Consider the following 13,195-nt stretch of genomic DNA (forward strand, 5'->3'; position numbering starts at 1 on the left):
GAAGTGCCTTTCCGTTTATCTCAGCTGACCACTTCAACTGCGGCTGATTGTAGATCAGGGAAGGAAGTCTGAGAGAAGCAGGAGATAGAATCAGCCATTCAAGTCTTTGGTCATCACATTTGCCTCTTTTGATGGAGCCAACACAACTGCTTTCTGGGAGAGAAACTTTGAGCAATCTCCCCACTTCCATTGATTTGATTTTAATCCAGTAATTGAAAATGTGGCGGAAAAACACTGCTGCCACCACAACCACCATCACAGGTAGGCTTCCATTCTTAGTTCTTAGAAGTACCAAGCAATGTGTTCTGTGTCTTGTTCGAAGCTTCTATACTCTCCGAGTGTTCTGTGCTGGAGGTGAAATGCAGTTTATGCTGCTGTTATTATCATTGCACTACCGCAACCCACAATTGATTATTTATTGTATTGACTTCAAGTCTTTATACACCCCTTTTTTCACCCGAGAAGGTCACCCAGCAGTTTACAGTGGAAATCAGACAAGACTAAATTAATGCAAGGAAGAAAAATGAAGCAGTATATAAAAGATCACAGAATTGTGGAGTTGGAAGGCACCCCGAGAGTCATCGGATCCAATTCCCTGCAGTGCAGGAATCCTGCCCACAGCCGTCCCTGGATGGGCTCAAACCACCAGACTTCTGGTTAACCGCCAGATGCACTGAGCCGTTTGCCTTCGCTCATCTCTAAAGTAACACTGAACCTCAAAAAAGGGATGGAAAGGTCTGTCAATTTCAGTTCAATATGTTTCTTAAGTCTGAATTCGGCTCACCACATTTAAAATAAATAATAATAATAATAGTAGTAGTAGTAGTAGTAGTAGCAATATACCTTTTTATTTTAACCTTATGTAAATCCACCTGCATTTCAATCAGAATTTCACCTAAAAAACACATTTTGTAGAGTGGTACCTCGGGTTAAGTACTTAATTCGTTCCGGAGGTCCGTTCTTAACCTGAAACTGTTCTTAACCTGAAGCACCACTTTAGCTAATGGGGCCTCCTGCTGCCGCCGCGCCGCCGGAGCACGATTTCTGTTCTCATCCTGAAGCAAAGTTCTTAACCCGAGGTACTATTTCTGGGTTAGTGGAGTCTGTAACCTGAAGCGTATGTAACCTGAAGCGTATGTAACCCGAGGTACCACTGTAGATGTATTTTGGACTAATATTTACAAGCAATTTGCCCTACTATAGTACATTCTGGCATGTTTTATTTTCAGAGGCTGGATGGCCATCTATCATGGATGCTTTAGCAGAGATTCCTGCATTGTGCAGGAGGTTGGACTAGATGACCCTTGGGGTTCATTACAATTCCATGATTCTACAATTCTATGATTCATATCTTCATTTTAATGCACACTTTCCCCGAATAAATGCATTTCTGGAAACACTGACTGGAAAACTGTGTCACAAAATTTGGATATGTGCAATTATCGAAGGACAGCTGTGTTTCAGTTTGCATATTGTTTCATAAAGTATGAGTTCAATGTGTACTTGATTCAGTTTTTCCCCTCCATCCCTACCTCAGAAAGAAAATGAGTTTTTCAAGGAACGAAAGAGGTGTGTGTGTTCTCTCTAGCTAGGCAACAACTGCTCAGTGAGCAGCAAAGGTCACCATTTTTTAAATGGTGTGACTTTCCAAACATTCAAAAAGCATCTCAGAAAAGAGGATGGGAAAACACCTAAAGGAATGGAAAATGGCTCAAACAGAGAACTGAGTGTGCTCAGACATCAAGGAATGCTGATTGATTTGAAGGTGGGTGGAAAACCGAAGGAGGAAAAGAAATGGTGACCCAGAAACTCCAACTAATCCAGAATGCAGCAGCTAGACTGGTGACTGGGAGCGGCCGCTGAGACCACATAACACCAGTCCTGAAAGACCTACACTGGCTCCCAGTATGTTTCCGAGCACAATTCAAAGTGTTGGTGCTGACCTTTCAAGCCCTAAACGGCCTCGGCCCAGCATACCTGAAAAAGCGTCTCCACCCACATTGTTCTGCCTGGACACTGAGGTCCAGCGCCGAGGGCCTTCTGGCGGTTCCCTCCCTGCGAGAAGTGAGGTTACATGGAACCAGGCCTTCTCGGTAGTGGTGCCCGCCCTGTGGAATGCCCTCCCTTCAGATGTGAAGGAAATAAACAACTATCTGACGTTTAGAAGACATCTGAAGGCAGCCCTGTTTAGGGAAGTTTTTAATGACTGATGTTTTAATGTATTTTTGATCTTTTGTTGAAAGCCGCCCAGAGTGGCTGGAGAAACCTAGCCAGATGGGTGGGGTATAAATGATATATTATTATTATTATTATTATTATTATTATTATTATTCATGGAAAAGGGAAAAACTGGCTGGCTGAAAGCCTGAACATGCTGCAACATATTGTTGCAGGTCCTACTTGCGTTTCTAATGAATATCCTGACACAGGATTGAACCTTGTAAGATCTAAAGCAGACCTAGTATTTCGGGTTGTGCTAACATCATCTCTCTTTAGATAAGCTACATTAGGGCATTTTATCAGCACTGATGAGCTGCTGTGTTCAGAGTCGTGCAGAAAGAATGGTCCTTGTACCATTACATTTCTTTTATTAGTTTAATGAGCTTGGCTTTATTCCTAGAAATGACATTGCCTTTCCCCTCTCTTCTTTTTTATTTTTTTTGTGCTGCCTCTACAGCTTCAGGAACATCATTAAAACAGGAATCTGCAGGAAAATGCCTCATCAGTTAATGAATGTACTTAGAAAATTGCATATTCTTGGAACTTCCATTCTGCTGGTGTCATCTTCAAGAAAACAATTAATTTGATAGGCTTTGAATTGGTGAAGATGGATCCCTGGCCTTTCTTTCTGACCACTTCTTAATGGGAGAAACTCCCATTGCAAAAGTGGGGTCAACCAGAGCTTCTGTGGCTGAGCAACTGGACTTAACACTGGAATACCCATAGAAGCAGAAATCTAAGGCCATTCTCCCACTTCTCAGACTTGATCATCCAATATTTGTCTACCTTGCACTGTGCTTTTAAAGGGGCTTCTGAGATAGAGGAATCTCACCCTATTTTTATTTCATTAAACAAAATAAATCAAAGTGTATCTGCAGTGAAAAATTTCTCACATACCCTCAAGCATTTATTAACTAAGGAAACAAACAACAGAAGCACACACTCTCTCCTATGCAAATAGCAAAGTCCTTTGCAAGGAGATGGGAGAAATTATTCAGAAACAAGTTGCTTTATACGAGAATGATGGAGACCAGTGCTTTGACTGCTGAGATCTTGTTACACTCTGTGCTGTTTTTTCTAGAAAAAAGAGGTGCCGGAACTCACCATGAATACCTCCCTTGTTCTCTTATAATGGCAATGGTGCCCACTTGAGAGGTGCCACAACTGAGTTCTGGCAAGTTCCGGCTGAGAACAAGCCCTGGTTACACTGTTAGTAAATTCTCCATCAGTTCTGAAAAGTCCTCACCTCTGGTAAAGCCCTTCTTATCAGCAGAACTGGATGGAGGATCCCTTTCAGCTTAATCTGCAAGCTTGCAGAGCTGTAGTACAGATGGAAATCTGCAGCAGAGGGAGGAGAGTTAAGGTGAAAATAAAATAAAAACGATTCTGAGGAATTCTGAGGCATAAGATGGCAGGGTTGGCGCCCATCCCCGAGGTAACGCTGCTTCAGCCAACGAAGCCTGCCGCAGTGTTGAATTTGGCCTGGTGACAAAACTCACAACGTGAGCTGTTTCACAGAGTCTTTGTTCCTTGACGCCAGCGGATCCAATTTGGTGGATAATCAGGTCGGATAATAGCTTTTTTTTGCTTCTCCATTCTCAGGATGGTGGCAGCTCATTAAAAGTTTTGTTTGCTTTTCTCTTATCTCGAGCAAAACTTGTCAACTGCAGAGGGGAAGCGCCACAGAAGAGAGGTGTGTGGTGACATCCTCAGCTATGCTAGGCGCTGACGGAGAATTGGCATGGACAGCACCAGCGCCCAACGTGGGGCCCAGGTGTGTGTGTGCAGGGGAGATTCAGTTCACATTTCAATTCACATCGAAAGGCAATCTTACCTGACTCACACTTTCCAGAAGAATACACGAACCGAAACAGAGCCATCCTTTGAAATCCACACTTTGTCTGAACTTTGCAATGCAGCGAACTTTGCAATTGCGTACAGCAATCACACATACTGGAGCATACATGAAAATGTGTATATTAGGGAAAGGAGCCTACAGCACGGCGTTATGTTCTGGGACACTGCTTTGGGGGAAAATGTGCAAAGATTTCATATAAAAACGTTTACCGTACGGATGAATTTTCACGAAGCGTTAAAAAATATATATCATGAATTGATGTGGAAATGTGGAGAGCTGAACTTCTGTAGAAGAAAGGGATTTTGTGTGTGTTGAAGTATGTTATTTTATAATACTATCTGAATAATGATGACATGTGGCAGCAGGCCAATCCGCCCCCTGATAAAAACCCAGCAACTATTTCATTATAGATGGTAAGTGGAGAAAGGTCCAAAGGAATAATTGCTATGATTTAAATAAAAATCCGATACGTCTCATCCTAGTGGGGAGGATGCTGAGCAGCTAAACTGCATGCCTGCTCCATTGACAGTCCAGGTTGTTCTAACTGTTCATAGGCAACTTCATTGCTCTTCCTTGTCTCCCCTCACGGCTCTTTCTTTTTAAACCAGACGTGAGGTGCATTCAGATGCAGGGAATATTGTGTTACCTTTGCTTATTCTAATGCTACTGCTTCTGTCCTGTCTTCTAACATTCCTTACACCGCAGTCCCTGTTGTGTTGTGCAACTGTGACTTTTTGACCAATACATCGGCATGTCACGCTAAATTTCATTCACACTAGTGGATTCCTTTCCCATGTGACAGTCCTTTGGGTATTTGAAGATGGCTATCATATCTCCTCTCAGTCTCCTCCCCCCTCCCGGCTAAACATAACCGGCTCCTTCAACCGCTCCTCATAAGGCTTTCTTTCCAGGCCCTTGATCATTTTGGTTGCCCTCCTGTACACACCTTCCAGTTTGTCAACATCCCTCCCAAACTGTGGTGCCCAGAACTGGCCACAGCATTCCAGTTGTCGCCTAACCAAGGCAGAATAGCGTAGTACTATTACTTTGAAGGGACGCGGGTGGCGCTATGGGTTAAACCACAGAGCCTAGGACTTTCTGAACAGAAGGTTGGCAGTTCGAATCCCCACGACGGGGTGAGCTCCCATTGCTCGGTCCCTGCTCCTGCCAACTTAGCAGTTCAAAAGCACGTCAAAGTGCAAGTAGATAAATAGGTACCGCTCCAGCGGGAAGGTAAACGGCGTTTCCGTGCACTGCTCTGGTTCTCCAGAAGTGGCTTAGTCATGCTGGCCACATGACCCGGAAGCTGCACGCCGGCTCCCTTGGCCAATAAAGTGAGATGAGCACTGCAACCCCAGAGTCGGCCATGACTGGACCTAATGGTCAGGGGTCCCTTTACCCTTTACCTTTATTACTTCACTTGATCTGGACACGATACTTCTGTGGATGTAGTGTGGCAAAATGATGGATGCCATTAAACAGCATTACTGCTCCCAGACTCTTTCCACACATGCCTGCTTTGTTTCCCCATGATTCACTCATGAAAAAGGCAGGAAAGAACTGTATACCAGTGTACAGACAGCTCCCACTTGCGTGCAATTTACTTGTGCACAACTGTGCACATGGGCAACACTGGGAACTAAGAAGTGCTCAGTGGCTTGTGAGGAGACCCTCTTGGGAGCCTGAAGAGGATGCTCTCTTCTGGTTCCAGGGTGGGTCTCCTCATGAGTCAGAGGCGCAGCAGGGCTTTGTTGAGGTTGCTCAGCTGACACGCAGGGAAGCGGCTGCTGCGCTACCCCACATGTCACAGGGAGGCAATTGCGTTACAATCGTTACAACCGACACCGGGATGAAGGCTGGTCAATTATTTGTAAATAATAAGAAGTAACAAGAAAGCTGAGCTTGGTTTTTATCTGTTTTCCATTCTTTATTGAATACCATCTGTTCAGTTGCTACTGCTAGGCTGTCTCCCATGCAGAGGTGCGGACTTGGGACCCAGCCTGTGGGTGCCCTGCAACGTGTGTGTGTGACATGACATCATGATGTTGTGCTACGTATTCTGTGCATGAGCAACCCCTGCTCTCTGGCTCTCTCTCTTTTTTTTTAAGAATAATTTTTTATTAACTGACCAATCACATCAAATCAAACCAAATTACATAAATTCCAAATTACACAGCCGAATTTTAAATTTTTGTTGGGGGTACCCATATTTCAAGTTCCGAAGGGATCCAATCAACTTCTTGCTTCTTACTGCTGTTTTAATGTCCACAAATCTAACCTTATGATGTTCACAGTACTATCCAGTCCTTTCTTATTATTTTTCCACATTTCTTGTTGTTATTTTCATATATTTTTCCTTTCTCTTTGTGACCTCTGATAGTCTCCGCAAGCTGGTTAGAACAGTTTGTAATCCTGCGTGGATATATATTTTTTTTTATCCAGTAGCCATATCCAGACGTTTTCCATATAACATCACTTCCATACATCAAAACAGTCTTAGCGTCATTAATCTTCACCAATCTGCCTCCTTTCTCAAAACCTCTGAGGAGATTCACTAGGAATGCAGTCTGAAACCAAGTCCGTTCTTCCTCCCGGCTATAAATCCTTTGGCAAGATGGCAACTCTGAATTAATTGCTGCGCCATTCCCAAAAGCTCTTATTGCTTCTCGGTCTCCACAAAGCATACTTTTGGTTAAAGTTTATCTCCACACAGACCTTAATCATCTTGCTTGGGTCAGTTCAACCGACAGTTCTAATGAGGAGGGGTTCTTGTAAATCACATAGAAGGAAAGTAAAAAATGTCCCCCCCCCCATTCAGCCCCGTTGTCAACATACCCCGCCTTTGGTGTATCTTCATCGTAAAATATTCCTGTTTCTCCAGCCCGTCGTCTTCTTCTTTCGCAGAGGTCACTTAAATTAGCAGACTTCACTCCCCTTCTTCACTTGAAATATGTGCATTTGCTTCTTTTGTAATTAATTATTCCAAATTGCTGCAACTAGTGCGCGATCAGAGACAGCGTCCAGGAGAGCCGAGGTCCACATGGGGGCATTCTGCCTAGGGCCTTCACCCCCTTCTTTCGAATTAGGGGGTGATTTATGGGCACAGCAGGCAAGGGCAGTGTTCCCCATTTCCCTGGGGCAACAAGGGAGGCTGCCTACTCCCATAACAGCCTCTTAATTACCCCATGTGGGTCGGAGAGATGGTATTGTCGGCCATCTTCCAATGCGCCCCCTAGTGGCCCCCCTGCTCTCTGGCTCTCATGGCAGAGGCCCTGGTCCAGTCACCACCATGGCACCAGAGAACCAGAGGTAAGGCAGCAGGCAGCAGCAGTGCTGGCATAGAGAGGCTGGGCACCTCCAGTGAAATTTTTGTGGGTGCCCAGGCACCCAGGGCCCCCTGAAGCTGGCATCAGTGTTCCCATGGAATGAAGTTATCAGGGCTTTGAGCACTCACCTCAGAACAAATTAGCGTACTTTTCCGTGTATAAGACTAGGGTTTTTTTTTTTACTCAAAAATAAGCTTTAAAAACTGGGGCCGTCTTATACATGGGTAGTGGGTAGTGGTGACGGGTGATTGGTTGCAGCCAAGAGCTGCAGATTGTCATTGGTGATTTGTAGTGTGATGGGTGGCTGTGGCAAGGGTTTCTTTGTATTGGCTGTGGGAAATGGGTGTGTGATTGGTTGCTGCCTCAAGGGCTGCTGAGGATTGGCTGCCACTGCAGCAATTGTGCTTGCTATTAACTTCCGGCGATTGGGCAGACGCTTGTAGCAGGCGCGAGTGATTTTTAGCGAGTGGTGCGAGTGGTTGCAATCGTCGGGTTAGTGATTTACTGCATCAACCCCCCACCAAAAGCGCAACAATTCTGGGCAATCCTCCCCCCCCAAAGCTCAACAACTTTGGGCCATTTTCTGAAATTGGAGTCCCCCAAAGTAGGGGGCATGGTATACATGGGGGCATGTTATACATGGAAAAGTACAGGACATGTATTCTTATTTTCTATAATGCTTTTATTTATTTTCATGGTGTAGAAGATAGCTTTCGAGAAAACAATTGTTACAACAATATTCTTATTCCTCTTTGCCCACCCTTCCCAGGGTGCGTTACAAAAATGAAAACGCCTTAAAAACAGTTTAAAACAACTTGCAGTCACCATGGCACCAGCTTCTCATCTGTGTTTTATTATTATTATTTTCATTTCGCATCCAGTTTCCCTCATGCCCTAAAAGAATAAAAGAAAAAGAAAAAATCTGATCCAGGCCTACCACCCGATTAGATCAGCCTGTGACATTATTATTGGGAAGTGTTGAAAACTCATCTCTGTTACCGAATGTAAATCTCCTCTGGAAAAACAGCTTCCCCTTGAAAAATATATTGTTTGATTTGCAACGTGATGTTTATGGTTGCCTTTTCACATTATCGTTTTGGCGATGTGGAGCGATGATGCATATGCGGGCTTTCCAGGCGCCGAGAAAATTAGTGCTTTGGAAAGATTCATCTTTCTCCCTCCCACCATCTACCCCGTCCTTGTTATTGATGTCCTGTCAGTAACCATGCTCTAATATTCTTTCCAGAGAAGCTAATGACACCAGCAGAATACACTGAACTGCTGTTTCCTTCAAGCTGTCTAGATAAAAGACAGCACTGTTGGATGTGGAAAAACGATCATCTGGTGACTGGGGGGGGGGGGGAGACGACTGACTTTTTCTCCTCATGGATGTCGTGTGCATGTTAAGATAATCTGGGGTGGGCGTCAATGAGAATGGTTGTCTCCTGGCTGTAGTACGCTATCCCTGACAGGTTTGGTAAGTTCATGGAGGACCAAGAGAGAAACAGACAGCATGGTAGAGGTGTGTGGAATTATTGTATTGTGTGGGGAAAGTGGCTTGAGAAAAGTTTTCCTACATCTCTCGTAGCACTCTAACTAGGGCAGAGCTTTCCAAACTGTGTGTCGTGACACATTAGTGTGTCACCTGCAGTGTGTAGGTGTGTCATGTGAATTCTCCCCACTTCTTTGATGATCTCTCATATATTGTCTTCCATAAACACGGTTTTAACAGTGAGTCTGGAAGTGACTGTGTGGAGGCCAATTCTGGATCCGCACGTCCTTCCACAGTGGGGACAAAGGTTTCCGGGTGGGAGTTGATCATGGTGAGGACTTGCCAAGCGTGCCTTCCTCTTAGCACGTTTCTTAGCACGTCCTGAGTTCGAGCGTCTTCAAAGCCCAGGACAACTTTGGTAAGGCTGTTCTCCAAATGGAGCACTCACAGGCCAGTGTTTCCCAGTTGTCGGTGTTTATATTACATTTTTTTTAGATTTGCCTTGAGAGAGTCTTTAAGCCTCTTTTGTTGACCACCAGCATTACGCTTTCCATTTTTAAGTCTGGAATACCGTAGTTGCTTTGGAAGTTGATAATCAGGCATCCGCACAACATGACCAATCCAAGGAAGTTGATGTTGAAGTATCATTGCTTCGACACTGGTGATCTCTGCTTTTTCCAGTACACTGGCATTAGTTTGTCTTTCTTCCCAAGTGATGTGTAATTTTTTTTGGATTTGATGGAATCTTTTGAGGAGTTGGAGATGGCATTTATAAGTGGTCCATGTTTCACAAGCATACAGTAAGGTTGGTAGTACATTGTAGGTGTGTCATGTGAATGCTCCCCACACTCCTCCTGGGGCTGGAAAGGGGTTAGCTTCACCTCTGGTTTGCTAGTAAAACTGAATGACTGTGTTGCAAAATGATGCAGGTCTCAAAAGTGTGTCACCAACATGAAATGTTTGGAAAGCTCTGAACTAGGGGGACATCTCATGAAGCTGAATGTGGGGAGATTCAGGACAGACCAAAGGAAGTACCAAAGATGGCAGAGGTACTGCTCCACCTCCACTCTCCAAGGCAGTATGTCTCTGAAGATTAGTTACTGGAAACCACAGGAGGGGAGAGCGCGCTTGTGCTCAGGTCATCTTTTGGGGCTTCCCAGTGGCATCAGGTTGGCCATTGTGAGATGAGATGAGGATTGTGTACTAGATGGGCCTTTGGTCTTGTTTGTGAGTGAGTTATAGAGCTAAATAACATTGTGGCTCTAGTTCAACGACGGACATTCTGGGGCCCTTCAGTTGTTTTAAGGACCGCAACTCTCATCATCTCTGACCATTGACTGTGGTGATTTGGGCTGATGGGTTGGGGTTTAGCAACATCTGGAGCAGTGGTTCTCAACCTGTGGGTCCCCAGATGTTGTTGGACTACAACTCCCATCATTCCTAGCCAGCATGACCAGTGGTCAGGGATGATGGGAGTTGTAGTCCAACAACATCTGGGGACTCACAGGTTGAGAACCACTGATGGAGGGTCACAGGTCCCTCCCCCCATCCTTGCTATAGTACAGCCAATTATATTTTTCTCACCCCAGGCATGGGGGCAGCAGAGGTGTATTCAAAACCTCAGTCTACCAAGCCTCTTGGCAACATAGAGAACTGCCCAATGAGCAACTAGACCTGCAAGCTTTCTTGTCTCATAGACAAAACAGTTTGGCTTCTGGATGAGGTCATCCACCTTTTGCAAATCCCTCATTTAACTGACACCAGAGCCAGACTGCCAGCTGCAGAAATAATGACACTTCTTTGCTTTAAACAAATGGAATCAAGAAATGAAGAGAGGATTCTACCAAGGCTGAAAGTAACCTATGGAATTTTACATGGGTTTGAGGAGAAAGACACGGCGGCTGGAATTTTGCAACAGCAATGACAGTGCATGATCCAACAGAATGGCTTCATAGAGGTTATTTGTTGTTGAGATGTCTACACTTACCATTACAAGTTGCTGCCGTACCATGGGAGGAAACTCACCAGGAGCACCCAGGACATTGGCCAGAAAAGCATCTTGTCATGGGGACCTGGAAGAAGAGCATCACTGGTGGCAATGTCACCGTGTCCCACTTAGTCGAGAAAAGAGACTGTAAGAACTTCTGCAAACAGATAAGCAATGGCCCAATAGTGACCAAGCACAAAACACCAAACGCTCCAATGTAACTGGCTCAATGAACTGACCAGGTTTACTGTCCTGGTCCAGCCCAGAAGGAGACTAAATCGGAAACCATTGGGGCTGCATTTGGTGGGGGACACTTAGCTTGAACCACTGCAGATATGTCCAATTTCTTTGCAACAGTAGCCCACTCTCTGGGTTGTATAGTGCAGATGAGACCGAAGACATACTCAGAGTGGACCCACTGAAATTGACAAGCCTAAATTAGTCATGCCTATTAATTTAAATGGGTCTACTGTGAGTAGAGCTAACATTGGTGAAAACACATAATCAGAACAAAGTCAAAATAAGCACTTGGTTCCAAGGCCTGCGCTGAGTTCTGGCTGAATCCCATATATCCTTTCATAAGCACAATAAGATCACCTCAGTTGGCTGTCACTGTTGAAGGAAATGCACCCAGGACATGATCAGAGGTACTGGGAATGCTGAATGCATGTGTATGTAAAGCATACACATATCAATTGAACAGGTTCTCTTCAAGGAAGCAAGAAGCACCCATCTGGGAAGAGAAGGGGCCAATGTAACTGGGTTGTTAACAGAGACATGCAAATACTGCACACCCATGACTCACAGCTGACAGGGCAGGAATATTTCATATTCAAGTTTTGCAGGAGAGTCCATGGGATGCCAAGAATTAGAATCATAGAACTGTAAAGTTGGAAGGAACTATGAAGGCCATCTAGTTCAACCCCCTGCAATGCAGGAACCTTTTGCCCATCGTAGGTCTTGAACCCATGACATTGAGATTAAAAGTCTCATGCTCTACCAAGTGAGCTATCATGTTTGGTGAGCCTGTGGTCTGACCCAGAAGAGCATTTCCTAAATTTTCAATGTATTTGAGGACTTTTCTTTTTTTTACGTGAGAACCGGCTCCCCCAAAATTTCTCACTTCAAATCTCATGACTGGATCACTCTGCTAAGTTATCACAAGCACCCATATTTTTAAAAATGACACAAAATGGGGGTGTAGAAGGAAATGCCTTGTCCTGTGGCTAGCTTCCTAATGAATGCAGTGGTGATCAATCAATCAATGCTTCCCGAACGCTTGGCTCTTGGCTTGCTGCATCTGTGAACGCAAATTGAATGGACAATAACGAACCCTCCCTAATTAGTCTCCACAGCTGCAAGTGTATAGGACATACCTTGTTAAATTTCATGGTATGTATAATAGAGTGTTGTAGTTAAAATGATTAAGATTGGCCGTGTGTATTGCTTAGTAAAACAAAATTAGCCAGACTCGGCAGCAATAAATGTGCTGCTTTCGGCAGATGGCCTTGGGATTAACTAATACCGAGATCCCTTTAGCGCTAAGACAGTTAAAGCACAAATTGCAACAGAGAGAGCATGATGGGCTGGCATGTTCTGCATTAACATTTTGGCCCAGGATCAGCGGTTGGTTGGAGCACTGTCATTTTGATATCTAAAGGTGAGCCAGAGTTCAAGCAGATTCGGGGATGGAGCTGTTTAAATAGTCATGTCCCCATGTTAGCTTTGTAGTCTTAAATTATATCATCTGCTGTTTCGGAGCCATAGCATCAAAGAGTTGGGATGGCTCTTGGAAGTCAACTCCCGACCCCCAAGCAAGACCTGCCATGTAGGATGCAGCTGCAGCATCTCTGATCGGTTGGCTCTCCAACCGTTGACTTCAGTATCTCTGGTAGGGATGAGCAAATCTAGCCATTTCGCTTCTCCCCGTTTCTCATTTTCCCAGTCTTAAATCCAGTTCTCCATGCTCCCACAGAAATTTGCGATTTCTATCTTCCCCTCATAAAAATATTGTCAGTGTTTCAGAGTGATTCCCCCCCCCCCCAAATCTCCACACCTCTGAATGCAGTTTTGCAAGCAATGATCGGTGGAGCCAATTAATTCCAGGTTCCTCCCAGGGGCATAGCATGAGGTGCAAAGTGGTGAAAGTTCCTAAATTATTGGTATAGGAACTCAAGAGTGGCTTATTAGAGCCATGCGGTTTGAGCTGAGACCTCCTCACACGTTGAACTTCTCATAAGCTGGGCTGTTGAGTAGTCTCTCACCCTGGAACTTTTCCTTAACATCAGGTAGACTGGAGGGGAACAATAGGC

This window comes from Podarcis pityusensis (assembly GCF_964106645.2).
Source record: "Podarcis pityusensis genome assembly, chromosome: 15".
In the NCBI taxonomy this organism is placed as follows: domain Eukaryota; kingdom Metazoa; phylum Chordata; class Lepidosauria; order Squamata; family Lacertidae; genus Podarcis; species Podarcis pityusensis.